We start from the raw sequence: 15,179 nt of genomic DNA, 5'->3' as shown, positions 1-15,179 counted from the left end.
TGTAGATAGTTCAAATAAGGAAATTGAAGGTGAAACAAGATCGACTCATAAGACTCCTTCAAAATATTGAGTCTCCTCAGGTGGTCAATCTCTCAGAAAAACAAACAAACTTCTTTTCAGACCCTATTTCACAGACAATGAACCCTTAAATGGATTCTTGAAAGTCAATCAATTGTTTATTAGAATTATCTCAGAAGAGCATTTTAACTTATGTTGAAACTCAGCCAAGAATTCAAGCAACATGATGATAGTCCTTAAAGAATGTCAATCAGGAACCCTTACTGAAATTGCAAAACCAGATGCTACTGCTTCTTATCAAACTTACAACAGTTGAGCTGTTGATGAAAGGAGTGCTTCAGCAAAAAAAAAAATGTTTTCTGAAACACTCAATGACAGTGGTAACATTTTTGTACCATTCAAAGCCATTTAAAAAAAAATCAGGTCATGACAGCTATGCAAACATTATCTACCTTGCAAGAGAACCTATGTCTGCTCAGTCAATTCATGAGTCCCACATTGATTTCAACTAGCTCTGCTGAGTTTGGGTTTTGTGGGTTATTTGATGTGGCTAGAAGAATGCAGGGGAGTTGGCAGCAAACACAAGGGTGTGGCTCTCAGCAGATTTGACCCTTTTCCATGTTCAATCTCTCAATCAAGTCACAAACTGGCTGTAATGATTTCAGCTCCTGAAATGTTGTCTGACATTTAAGACATGTTTGAGGCTGTTTGACATGGAAGAGTCATTATTAAAAATGGGAATTAGAAAACTTGGTGATAAATCATTCTATCATCTCTCAATGATCTTTTTGTGATATACAACATCGCTGCCTGATGAAATGAGTAAGGAAGTAAAATCTTCCTTCCTGGTAGTAGGAGACCTGACATTCTTTGACCTTCCCTGTTTGTTACAAGTCCTAAAATAATCTGTGCATCAGACAATCCCACTTAATGCATAATATATGAGGATAATGAATAAGATGAAGAATGCAGAAAATCTTTAACCAATCATTACTATCTTCCGTCTTTTTTTTGAAGAAAAGTACAATTTTATTTAGACTACATAGGAATTAAAACAAAACACTGGGACAACTCAATTGTGTGATATGAAACAAGATTAATAATACAATGGAACAATAATTCTAAGGAAAGGAAATATGTCCCAAGGGCTGTAGCAAGTATAATATAAAAACAGATCAGGCAATTATGACTCTCTTAAATTGACAAATGTCGAACTTCTCTGCTTAGTAATATGTACCTTGTCATTGATGAGTTATGAGGTCTCCCTCTTCCAAGAAATCTAACCAACATATATCCAGTTCCCATCAGTGAACTCATCTGTGGAATAATTGTTTCTTTTGAAATCAATTGCTGCAGAGTTTTTTTTGTTCTGGTATGTAACAGCATACTACATCATTATAAACATTTTAGTGGCCATGTGGGATGTGGTTTAAGTTCTATCCCCTGATCTCCATCAGGATAAAATAAATCATTGGTTCAATTTGAAATGAAGTTGAATTATGACCCTGTTGTTGAATTATTACTCTAGTCTTTAAACATCTGCTCTTGAACATGGATGCAATAGGAAATTTGGAGCTCACTGCTGCCATCGTTTGAATTTGGGATTTCAGTCCAGATTTGTGGAAGTTTCATTTTACTAATACCAATTACTGCCTTCATTAAGCCTTGTCTGAATCCAGTCTTTAATTCACTCATATTTCAAACTTAACGACAATACATAATGTGTATAGTCAGTTGAAATTTCCCATTTCCAGTATTATTGTTAGCTCCCATTCTTCACTTCTGTCTAAACTCAGCATCAGAATAATATAGATTACCAGTTACGTTTGTGAGTAGTTCGAACAAAGATTTTCCGATCCACTTACTGTTGCATTAGGTTTGTCAAAACACCACTTAGAGCTCTTTAATGTTCCACTGTTGAATAGGGCTGATCTAAGAGTTTGAATTTTCTTCATGCGTGCTGGCATTGAATGTGGAAGTACTGAACTTGTGGAAGTGAGGCGGCTGCACAAGGACTTGGCCATGCCAAGAGGGTGAGCAAAGAAGTGACAGAAGAATATTATGTGAAAAAGTGTACACTTTTGGTTGTCAGAATATAAACACAGACTATTTCTTATTAATGGGTAAAGGCTTTGAAAATCTGAAGCATAAAGGGACAGGGAAGTCCTAGTTTAGGATACTCTTTAAGTTTTATATGGAGGTTCATTTGGCAGTTGGAAAGGCAAATGCAATGTCAGCATTCATTTTGAAAGGGTTAGAATGCAAGAATAAGGATATGTTGCTGAGTCTGTACAGGGCTCTGGTCCGACCATAGTTGGAATATTATTAACAGTTCTGGGCAATGGAGGAGGTTCCAGAGGAGGTTTATATGAATGAGCCTGGGAATGAATAGCTTATCATATGAGGAGAGGTTGAGGACACTGGGTCTGCACTTTATGGAGTTTAGAAGGGTAAGGGGGTATCTCATTGAAACTTGCAGAATACTGAGGAACCTGGATAGAGTGGACGTGGAGAAACTGTTTCAACTAGCAGGAGAGACTAGGACCTGAGGGCACAGCCTCAGAGTGAATACACAATCCTTTTCAACAGAGATGAGGAGGTCAAGTCATGGAGTGTCTTTAACACAGAAATAGATAGGTTCTTCATTAGTGAGGGAGTGCAGGGTTATGGGTGAACGTACAAGAATGGAGTTGGGAAACATAGAGTCATAAAATCATACAGCATGAAACAGATACTTTGGTCCAATTACTCCATGTTAACCATGTCCCAGACTAAACTAGCTACACCTGCCTGTGCTTGACCCATATCCCTCCAAACCTTTCCTGTTCATGAACCTATCCAACTGTCTTTTAAATGTTGTAACTGTACCTGCACCCACCACTTTTTCTGGCACCTCATATTAGCCATAGTCAATTGCAGAGCAGATTTGATGGCTAAATAGCCTAATTCTGCTCTTGTATCTTCTCATTTTATAGTCTTAAAGGTATTAGAGATTAACCAGAGAACTTTAGTCCAGTGAGTCTACGGTTGGGAAACTATTGGAAAATATTCTGAGGGCAGAAATGATCTCTATTTAGGAAATCAAAAAATAATCAAAGATATTCAGCACAGCTTTATCAGGGTGAGATCATATCTAACAGATTTAATTTTGTCTCCTGAGGAGGTGACTGGTTGTCTGGATGAGTGTATTGCAGTGTATAGAGTCTACATAGCTTTCAGTCAGGCTTTTTACAAAGTCTCGCATTTGGCAAGTGGTCAAGAACATAGGAGCCCATGGGATCCAAGGCAATTTGACAAATGGGAACCAAAGTTCGCCTCGTGGCAGGGGACAGAGTGTGATGGTCAAAGATTGTTGTTATGACAGTGTCAGTAGAATACTGCAGGATTCATTGCTGGGTTCCTTGCTCTTTGTAGTCTTCATTAACAATCTCAGCATGAATGTAGGAGGAGGAGAGAGACAGAGAAAGAAACCCACACTACTCCCTGACACAGCAGTGAACCTGCACAATTACTGCCTTTGCTGTTCGAATTCATGTATCGCTGGACATCAGAGTGCATCTGGGAAAATTAACAAACAGTGAAATTCACAACTAATCTTGGAGGCACCTGTTTAGGCGAGGTCACAGCCCAGAAACAGATAAGTGAATATTTTAAGTGTGGCCTTACAGTAAATCTGCAGTAGTGAATAGAGTGGGTTCTTTCTTGATTATATGTTTTATTGAGATATGTCCCTTGATTAAACTTAAAACTATAAGCCTTAAGGATTAATTTAATCTGGAGCACTGTTTTGTAGAGGAATAAGACTTCTATTTTCTGGGTCTGCAGATTGAAAGAAGCAAAAATGGCCTTCAGTAGAGTGATATGCTCTTCTTGTCAGATGTGGGAGTTCAGTGAGAGGTTAGGTGTTACTGAGAATTATAAATGCAATAAATGCCATTAGCTGTGAATCCTTTCAGATCGACTGGATTGGTTGGAGAGACAGTTTGAGGCAATGAGGAATTTACAAGAGCAAGGGGATGTGATGATGGCAGTTATAGGAAGGGGGAAAAGTCACAGGTACAGTCACATAGATGGGTTAACTCCAAGAAAGGTAAGAGAGGTAGGCAGGTAGTGCAGGAATCTTTTGTGGCTATCCCCATTTCAAACAGGTATGCTGTTTTGGAAAATGTAGGGGGCAGTGGATTCTCAGAGGAATATAGCACGAACAGCTATGTTTCTGGTATTGAGACTAGCTCTATTGCGACGAGGGGTACGTCGGTTTCCAAGAGATCAATTGTGTTAGGGGACTCTAGACTGAGGCACAGACAGAAGTTTCTGTGGTCAGCAGCGAAAAATCAGAATGGTGTGTTGCTTTCCTGGTGCCAGGATGAAGGATGTCTCAGAGAGAGTGCAGAATGTTTTCAAAGGGGAGAGGGGCCAGCAAGAGCTCATTGTCCACATTGGAACCAATGATATAGGAAGGGAAAAGATGAGATTCTGTAGGGAGATTACAGAAAGTTAGACAGGAATTTAAAAAGAAGGTTCTTGAGAGTAGTAATATCTGGATTACTCCCGGTGAGGGCAGGAATAGGAGGATAGAGCAGATTAATGCATGGCTGAGGAACTGGTGTATGGGAGAAGGATTCACATTTTTGGATCATTCGAATCTCTTTTGGGGTAGAAATGATCTGTACAAAAAGGATGGATTGCTCCTAAATTGGAAGGGGACTAATATACTGGCAGGGAGATTTGCTAAAGCTGCTTGGGAGGATTTAAACTAGTAAGGTGGGTGGAGGGGGGAAGGGGGGGTTACCCAGGGAGATAGTGAGGAAAGAGATCAATCTGAGACTGGTACAGTTGAGAACAGAAGCAAGTGAAACAGACAGGGCAGGCAGAGACAAAGCAGAGAACAAGGTAGGACTGATAAATTTAACTGCATTTATTTCAATGCAAGGGGCCTAACATGGAAGGCAGATGAACTCAGGGCATGTTTGGAACTTGGGACTAGGATATCGTAGCAATTACAGAAACATGGGTCAGGGATGGACAGGAAGCAATTACAGAAACATGGGTCAGGGATGGACAGGACTGGCAGCTTAATGTTCCATGATACAAATGATATAGGAAGGACAGAATGGGAGGCAAGCAAGGAGGGGGAATGGCGTTTTTGTTAAAGGATAGCATTATAGCTGTACTGAGGGAGGATATTCCTGGAAATACATCCAGGGAGGTTATTTAGGCAGAACTGAGAAATATGAAAGGGGTGATCACTTTATTGGGATTGTATTATAGACCCCCTAATAGTCAGAGAGAAATTGAGAAACAAATTTGTAAGGAGATCTCAGTTATCTGAAAGAATAATAGGGTGGTTAAGGTAGAGGAATTTAACTTTCCAAACATAGACTGGGACTGCCATAGTGTTAAGGGTTCAGATGGAGAGGAATTTGTTAAGTGTATACAAGAAAAATTTCAGATTCAGTATGTGGGTGTACCTGCCATAGAAGGTGCAAATCCTGACCTACTCTTGGGAACTAAGGCAGGGCAGGTGATTGAGGTATCAGTGGGTGAGCAATTTGAGGCCAGCAACCCTGAGTTTTAAAATAGTTTGGAAAAGGATAGACCAATCTAAAAGTTGCAGTTCTAAATTGGAGACAGGCCGATTTTGTTGGTATTAGGCAAGAACTTTCAAAAGCTGATTGGGGACAGTTGTTCACAGGTAAAGGGATGGCTGGAAAATGGAAAGCATTCAGAAAAGAGATGACAAGAGTCCAGAGACAGTATATTCCTATTGGGATGAAAGGAAAGATTGGTAGGAGTATGAAATGCTGGATGAGTAAAGAAATTGAGGATTTGGTAAAGAAAAAGAAGGAAGCATATGTCAGGTATAGACAAGATAGATCGAGTGAATCCTTAGAAGAGCATAACGGCAGTAGGAGTAGACTTAAGAGGGAAATCAGAAGGGCAAAAAGGGGACATGAGATAGCTTTGGCAAATAGAGTTAAGGTTTTTAAAAATACATTAAGGACAAAAAGGTAACGAGGGAGAGAATAGGGCCCATCAAAGATCAGCATGGTGGCCTTTGTGTGGAGCTGCAGGAGACGGGGGAGATACTAAACGAGTATTTTGCATCAGTATTTACTGTGGAAAAGGACATGAAAAATCTAAAATGGAGGGAAATAGGTGGTGACATCTTGAAAAATGTCCATATTAGAGAGGAGGAAGTGTTGGATGTTTTGAAACACAAAAAAAAGGATAAATCCCCAGGACCTGATCAGATGTACCCTCGAACTCTGTGGGAAGCGAGGGAAGCAATTGCTAGGCCTCTTGCTGAGATATTTGTATCATCGATAGTCACAGCTGTGGTGCCAGAAGACTGAAGGTTGGCTAACATAATGCTACTATTTAAGAAAATTGGTAAGGACAAGCCAAGGAACTGGAGGTGTAGTGGACAGCGAAGAGAGTTACCTCAGATTACAACAGGATCTGGACTAGATGGGCCAATGGGCTGAGAGGTGGCAGATGGAGTTTAATTCAGATAAATGCGAGGTGCTGCATTTTGGGAAAGCAAATCTTAGCAGGACTTATACACTTAATGGTAAGGTCCTCGGGAGTGTTGCTGAACAAAGAGACTTTGGAGGTTCATAGCTCCTTGAAAGTGGAGTCACAGGTAGATAGGATAGTGAAGAAGGCGTTTGGTATGCTTTCCTTTATTGGTCAGAGTATTGAGTAAAGGAGTTGAGAGGTCATGTACAGGACATTGGTTCGGCCACTGTTGGAATATTGCACGCAATTCTGGTCTCCTTCCTATCAGAAGGATGTTGTGAAACTTGAAAGGGTTCAGAATAGATTTACAAGGATGTTGCCAGGATTGGAGGATTTGAGCTACAGGGCGAGGCTGAAGAGGCTGGGGCTGTTTTCCCTGGAGCGTCAAAGGCTGAGGGGTGACCTTATGGAGGTTTACAAAATTATGAGGGACATAGATAGGATAAATAGACAAAGTCATTTCCCTGGGATTGGGGAGTCCAGAACTAGAGGGCATAGGTTTAGGGTGAGAGGGGATAGATAGATAGACAGACAGACAGACAGACAGACAGACAGACAGATAGATAGATATTTAGCCTACAGTGTGGACACAGGCCCTACGGCCCAACACGTCCACACCGACCCGCCGAAGCATAGCCCACACATACCCCTACATTGACCCCTTGTACCTAACACTACGGGCGATTTAGCATGGCCAATTCACCTAACTTGCACATCTTTGGACTGTGGGAGGAAATCGGAGCACCCGGAGGAAACCCACGCAGACACGAGGAGAATGTGCAAACTCCACACATTCAGTCGCCTGAGTCAGGAATTGAACCCGGGTCTCTGGCGCTGTGAGGCAGCAGTGCTAACCACTGTGCCACCGTGCCGCTATAAAAGAGACCTAAGCGGCAACTTTTTCACACAGAGGGTGGTACGTGTATGGAATGAGCTGCCAGAGGATGTGGTGGAGGCTGGTGCAATTGCAACATTTAAGAGGCATTTGGATGTGTATATGAATAGGAAGGGTTTGGAGGGATATGGGCCAGGTGCTGGCAGGTGGGACTAGATTGGGTTGGGATATCTGGTTGGCATCTCTATGACTCTAACTATAGACCAGTGAGCCTGATGTCAGTGGTGGGCAAGTTGTTGGAGGCAATGCTGAGGGACAAGGTGTACATGAATTTGGAAAGGCAAGGACTGATTAGGGACAGTTAACATGGTTTTGTGCATGGAAAATCATGTCTCACAAACTAGATTGAGTTTTCTGAGGAAGTAACAAAGAGGATTGATGAGGGCAGAGCGGTAGATGTGATCCATATGGACTTCAGTAAGGCATTTGACAAAGTTCCACATGGGAGACTGATTAGCAAGGTTAGAGCTCATGGAATACAGGTAGAACTAGCCCTTTGGATACAGAACTGGCTCAAAGGTAGAAGAGAGAGGGTGGTAGTGGAGGGTTGTTTTTCAGACTGGAGGCCTGTGACCAGTGGAGTGTCACAAGGATCAGTGCTGGGTCCTCTACTTTTTGTCATTTACATAAACGATTTGGATGCGAGCATAAGAGGTACAGTTAGTAAGTTTGCAGATGACACCAAAATTGGAGATGTAGTGGACCGCAAAGAGGGTTACCTCAGATTAAAACAGGATCTTTATCAGATGGGCCAATTGGCTGAGAAGTGGCAGGTGGAGTTTAATTCAGAGAAATGCAAGGTGCTGCATTTTGGAAAGAAAATCTTAGCAGGCCTTATACACTTAATGGTAAGGTCCTAGGGAATATTGCTGAACAAAGAGACCTTGGAGTGCAGGTTCATAGCTCCTTGAAAGTGGAGTCGCAGGTAGATAGGGTAGTGAAGAAGGCGTTTGGTATGCTTTCCTTTATTGGTCAGAGTATTGAGTACAGGAATTGGGAGGTCATGTTGTGACTGTACAGGACATTGGTTAGGCAACTGTTAGAATATTGCATGCACTTCTGGTCTTCTTCCTATTGGAAGGATGTTGTGAAACTTGAAAGGGTTCAGAAAAGATTGACAAGGATGTTGTCAGGGTTGGAGGATGTGAGGTATCAGGAGAGGTTGAATAAGCCAGAGCTGTTTTTCCTGGAGCTGAGGGGTGACCTTAAAGAGGTTTATAAAATCATGAGGGGCATGGATAGGATAAAGAGGTTTATAAAATCATGAGGGGCATGGATAGGATAAATAGACAAAGTCTTTTCCCTGGATTGGAGAGCCCAGAAATAGAGGGCATAGGTTTATGGTAAGAGGGAAAAGATATAAAAGACATCTAAAGGGCAACTTTTTCACACAGGAGGTGGTATATGTATGGAATGAGTTGCCAGAGGAAGTGGTGGAGACTGGAAAAATTGCAACATTTGAAAGACATCTGGATATATGAATAGGAAGGGTTTGGAGGGGTATGGGCTGGGTGACTTGATTGGGTTGGGATATCTGGTCGGCATGGACAAGTTGGATTGAAGGGTCTGATTCCGTGCTGTACTTCTCTATGACTCTACGACTCTAAGTTTGATGATGACATGAAAATCGGTGTTATAGTAAACAGCAAGGAGGAAAGTCTTAGTCTATGAACTGATAATGATGGGCTAATCGATTGTCAGAAGAACCCATCTGGTCCACTTATCTTCTTTAGGGAAGAAAACTGCCATCTTAACTGGTCTGGCCTGGTTATGAGTCCAGACCCACAACAATGTGATTAGCTGTTAACTGCCGTCTGGGCAATTAGGGATGCTTAATAAATGTTGGCTTGGGCGGCGATGACCACATCCCCTGATTGAGTAAAATAAAAGTCAAATGGACAGGAGAGTGTCAAATGAATTTTAATCCTGATAAGCATGAGGTGATGCATTTTGGGAGAACTAACAAGGTAAGGGAATACACAATGAATAGTAGGATCTTAAGCAATCCAAAGGGATCTAGATGTGTCTTGATCTCACAGGACAGGTCATTAGGATGGTACAGAAAGCATTTTGGGTTGCGTCATAGAGTCATACAGCACGGAAACAGATCTTTCAGGCCAACTCGTCCATGCTGACCCGTTTCCTAAACTGAACTACTCCCATTTGCCTGCAATTGGCCCATATCCTTCTAAACCTTCAGGGGAGGCAATGGCCATTGTGGTATTTTCACAGACTCTTAACCCAGAGACCCAGGTAATGTTCCAGAGACCCAGGTTCAAATCCTGTCCCAGCAGATCATGGAATTTGAATTCAATAAATGTCTGGAATTAAGAGGCTATGATAACAAGAAATCCATTGGAAAAACCCATCTGGTCCACGAATATCTTTAAGGCAAGAAAATTGCCATCCTTACCTGGTCTAGCCTACATGTGACTCCATACCACAGCAATATGGTTGACTCTTAACTGCTCTCTGCTCAATTAGGGATGTGCAATAAATGCTGGCCTAGCCAGCGATACCCTCATCACATGAATGAATAAAAATCCTTTCTTATTCATGTATCTATTAAAATGTCTTTTAAATGTTATAACTGTACCTATATATAGGACTTCCTCTGGCAGCTTTTTCTTTTTATGAACCACCCACTGTGTGAAAAAGTTACACCTTAGGTCCCTTTTAAATCTTTGTCCTCTCACCTAAAAAATATGTCCTCTAGTTTTGAATTACCCTAACCTAGGGAAAATGCTTTGCTATTCACTTTATCTATGCTCCTCATGATTTTATAAATTTTTATCAAGTCACCCCTCAGCTCTTACGCTCTAGTGAAATAAAGTCCCAGCCTATCCAGCCGCTCCTTATAACCCAAACCTTCCAGTCCTGGCAACATCCTGGTAAATCTTTTCTGAACCCTCTCCAATTTAATAATATCTTTCCTATGGCAGGGTGACCAGAACTATACAAAAATGGCTTCAGCAACATACTGTACAACCTCAACATGAAGTCCCAACTCCTGTATTCAGTGGTTTGGGCAATGAAGGCAAACGTAATAAACATCTTCTTAACCACCCTGTCTACCTGTGATGCAACTTTCAAAGAATTAGGTACCTGAACCTCTCAGTCTCTTTGTTCAACAACACTACTCAGGGCCCTAAAATTAATTGTATAAATCTGTCCTTATTTGTTTTACCAAAATGCAATATCTTCCATTTATCCAAATTAAACACCTCAGTCCATTGGCCCAATTGAACAAGATCCCTTTGAAATCTTGGATAAATGTCTTCATTGTCAACTATACCACCAATTTTGGTGTCATCAGAAAATGTCCTAACCATGTTTCTTAAATTATCATCAAAATCGTTTCTATAAATGACAAATAAAACAATGGATCCAGCGCTGATCCATGTGAAACAGGACTGGGGTCAAAGACCTCCAATCCAAAAAGCAACCCTCTACTACCACCCTCCGTCTCCTACCATCAAGCCAATTTTGTATCCAATTGGCAAGCTCTCCCTGAATCCCATGTGATCAAACCTTACTAATTAGTCAACCATATGGAACATTGTCAAAGCCTTTAAAAAGGCCAGGTAGACAACGTGTACCATTCTGCCCTCATCAATCTTTGTGGCTACTTGTTCAAAAACTCAATCAAGTTTGTGAGGCACAATTTTCCACGCACAAAGCCATGCTGACTATTCTTAATCAATCTTTGCCTCTCCAAATGCACATAAATCATACCTCAGAATCTCCTCCAACAACTTACCCACTACTGATGTCAGTACCCTGGTTTCTCCTTACAGCCTCGCTTAACTAAGGCACAATATTAGACACCTTTCAGTTCTTCAGCACCTCATTTGTGGTTATAGATAATCCAAATGTCACTGCTAAGGGCTCTGCAATTTCTTTCCTAACTTCCCACAACATCCTGGGATGCACTTGAGCAGGTCATGAAGATTTATCCACCTTTATGTTTTTAAAGACCTCCAGCACTTCCCCTCTGTAATATAGATTGTTTTCAAGGCATCACTATTTATTTCCCCAAGTTCCCTAGCCTTTATTTCTTTCTCCACAGCAAAAGCTCTCGCATCTCCTGTGATTTGACACATAGATGGCCTCGTTGATATTTAAGGGCTCTATTCTTTTCCCAAAAAACTTCTTTGTTCTTAATGAACTTGTAGAATCTCTTTGGATCATCCTTCAGCTTATCTGCTAAGGCCATCTGCTATGGCTAAGGCCATTCCCTTTTTGTCCTCCTAAATTTCCTATTAACAATGCCTCTACACCCCTTATACTCTTCAAGAGATTCACTTGATCCCTGTTGTCTAGAGCAAACATATGCCTCTTTTTTATTCTTGACTACAGCCTCAATATCTTAATTCATCCATTGTTCCCACTCTTACTGGCCGTACCCTTCACTCTAAAAGGAATGTTAATGCCTCTGAACTCTTTTTATTTCACTTTTGAAAGCCTCTCCCAAACAGACTATCCCAATCAACTTTTGAAGTTTCATGTCTCATACTGTCAAAGTTTGCCAACTCCAATTAAGAATGTAAATTTTTATGCAAGGCCTAACCTTTTCCATAACTATCATAAAACTAATAGAATTATGATCTCTGCTCCCAAAGTGCTCCCCCTGTCACTCCAGTCACTTATCCTGACTTATTTCCCAAGAGAAGGTCAAGTTTTGATCGTTCTCTCATAGGTACATCTACATACTGATGACAAAAATTTTCTTAAGCACATTTAACAAATTCCTCATCATTCAAGCTTTTAACACTTTGCTGTTCCAGTCTATGTTTGGAAAGTTTAAATTTCTACTATTACAATCCTATTATTTTTACATATATCTAGATCTCTCAATATATTTGTCCCCCTAAGTTTCCTGCTGACTATTGGGATGCTTACCTTTGTTAGGAGAAAGCGAGGACCGCAGATGCTGGAGATTAGAGTCAAAAAGTGTGCCGCTGGAAAAGCACAGCAGGTTAGGCAGCATCCAAGGAGCAGGAGAGTCACTGTTTCGTGCATAAGCCCTTCATCAGGAATGTCATTGAATATAGGAATTGAGAGGTCACATTGCCGCTCTACAGATCATTGGTGAGGCCACTGTTGGAATACTGTGTGCAATACAAGATTTACAAGGATGTTGCCAGGGTTGGAGGATTTGAGCTACAGGGAGAGGCTGAATAGGCTGGGGCTGTTTTCACTGGAGCATTGGAGGCTGAAGGGTGACCTTATAGAGGTTTATAAAGTTATAAGGGTAAATAGACAAAGTGTTTTCCCTGGGGTGGGGGAGTCCAAAACAAAAGGGCATAGGTTTAGGGTGAGAGGGGAAAGATTTAAAATGGATCTAAGACGCAACCTTATCATGCAGATGGTGCTGCATACATGAAATGAGCTGCCAGTGGAACAAATGGAGGCTGGTACAATTATAACATTTAAAAGGCATGTGGATGGGTATACAAATAGCAAGGGTTTAGAGCGATATGGGCCAAATGCTGGCAAATAGGACTAGATTAATTTAGTATATTGGGTCGGCGTGGAAGAGTTGGACCAAAGGATTTGTTTCTGTGCTGTACATTGCTATGACTCTAAGACTCTAAAGGAAGCAGGGAGATTATGATAGAGCTGTATAATAGGTTAGTTAGGCCTCAACTGTGTGCAGTTCTGGTCACCACACTGTAAGAAGGACGTGGTTGCATTAGAGAAGACGCAGGGGTGATTCATCATGATGTTGCCTGTCTTAAGCATTTCATTATAGGACTTAAGCATTTTAGGCTGAGGTTGTTTTCCTTGGAGCAGAGAAGGTTGAGAAGGGAGCAGATTGAGGAATACAAAATTATGAGGGGCACAGGGATAGTGGATAGGAAGATCCTTTCCCCCCCCCGTGGTACAGGAGTCAATAAGTAGGGGAAATTGATGTATGGTAAAGGGCAGGAGGTTCAGAGGGTCTTTAAGAAAGATGTTTTTCACTCACAGGGTAATGGATATCTGGAACTCACTGCCTGAAAGGGTGGTAGAGGTAGGAAATATCACAACATTGAAAAAAAAATATTTAGATGATCTCCTGGAGTGCCACAGGATATGGGCCAAGTGCTGCAATATAGCTTGAGAGTAGACTGGCAACAACATGATGGATTGAGGGGCTTGTTACATGCTGTAAAATTTGATGACTCTAAATCAGTTTACCATTTACTTTCTGCTCTCGAACCTTATTCTATGTTACAAGGCCTGTACCGCCAACTTAAAATATGATGCCCAGGACTACAAAATCATTGCAAACTATTTGAGCCAGTCAATAAATGGGGGTTGCCAGAAATCTCCAGTTCATATTCCGTGTGACAGAATTGGTGTAGTCATTGTGTACTGTATTACAACATAGAACATAGAACATTACAGCGCAGTACAGGCCCTTCGGCCCTCAATGTTGCGCCGCCTTATCATACCAATCTGAAGCCCATCCCACCTACACTATTCCATGTACGTCCATATGCCTGTACAATGTCGACTTAAATGCACTTAAACTTGGCAAATCTACTACCGTTGCAGGCAAATCATTCCATACCCTTACTACTCTCTGAGTAAAGAAACTACCTTCCTCTGCACCCTTTCCAAAACTTCCACATCCTTCTTATAATGCGGTGACCAGAACTGTACACAATACTCCAAGTGTGGCCGTACCAGAGTTTTGTACAGCTGCAGCATAACCTCCCGGTTTTGGAACTCAATCCCTCTATTAATAAAGGCCAAAACACTGTATGCCTTGTTAACAACCCTGTCAATCTGTGTGGCAACTTTCAGGGATCTGTGTACATGGACACCGAGATCTCTCTGCTCATCTGCACTCCCAAGAATCTTACCATTAGCCCAGTACTTTGCACTCCGATTACTCCGTCCAAAGTTATCACCTCATACTTGTCCACATTAAACTCTATTTGCCACCTCTCAGCCCAGCTCTGCATCCTATGTATGTCTCTCTGCAACCTACTACATCCTTCGTGACTATTCACAACTCCACCGACCTTAGTGTTGTCTGCTAATTTACTAACCCACCCTTCTAAGTCCTCATCCAGGTTATTTATAAAAATGCCGAATAGCAGTGGACCCAACACTGACCCTCGCAGTACGCCGCTAGTAACTGGACACCAAGATGAACATGTTCCATCAACTACAACCCTCTGTTTTCTTTCAGCAAGCCAATTACTGATCCAAACTGCAATGTCTCCCACAATCCCATTCCTCCGCATTTTGGATAATAGCCTACTGTGGGGAACCTTATCGAAAACCTTGCTGAAATCCATATACACCACATCAACCGGTTTACTCTCATCTACCCGTTTGGTCACTTTGTCAAAAAACTCAATAAGATTCGTTAGGCACGACCTACCCTTCACAAAACCATGCTGAGTGTCCCTGATCAGATTATTCTTTTCTAGATGGTCATAAATCCTATCTCTTTTAAACCTTTCCAAACTTTACCAACAACTGAAGTGAGACTCATTGGTCTGTAATTACCAGGGTTGTCTCTACTACCCTTTTTGAACAAGGGAACCACATTTGCTACCCTCCAGTCCTCATGCACTATTCCTGTAGACAATGATGATTTGAAGATCAATGCCAAAGGTTCGGCAATCTCTTCCCTTGCTTCCCAGAGGATCCTCGGATAGATCCCATCCGGCCCAGGGGACTTGTCTATTTTCACACTCTGCAGTATTTCTAATACCTCTTCCTTGTGAACCTCAATCTCTTC

The sequence above is a fragment of the Chiloscyllium plagiosum genome, chromosome 6 (genome assembly GCF_004010195.1).
Source record: "Chiloscyllium plagiosum isolate BGI_BamShark_2017 chromosome 6, ASM401019v2, whole genome shotgun sequence".
In the NCBI taxonomy this organism is placed as follows: domain Eukaryota; kingdom Metazoa; phylum Chordata; class Chondrichthyes; order Orectolobiformes; family Hemiscylliidae; genus Chiloscyllium; species Chiloscyllium plagiosum.
Note: the sequence above shows the minus strand (reverse complement) of the source record.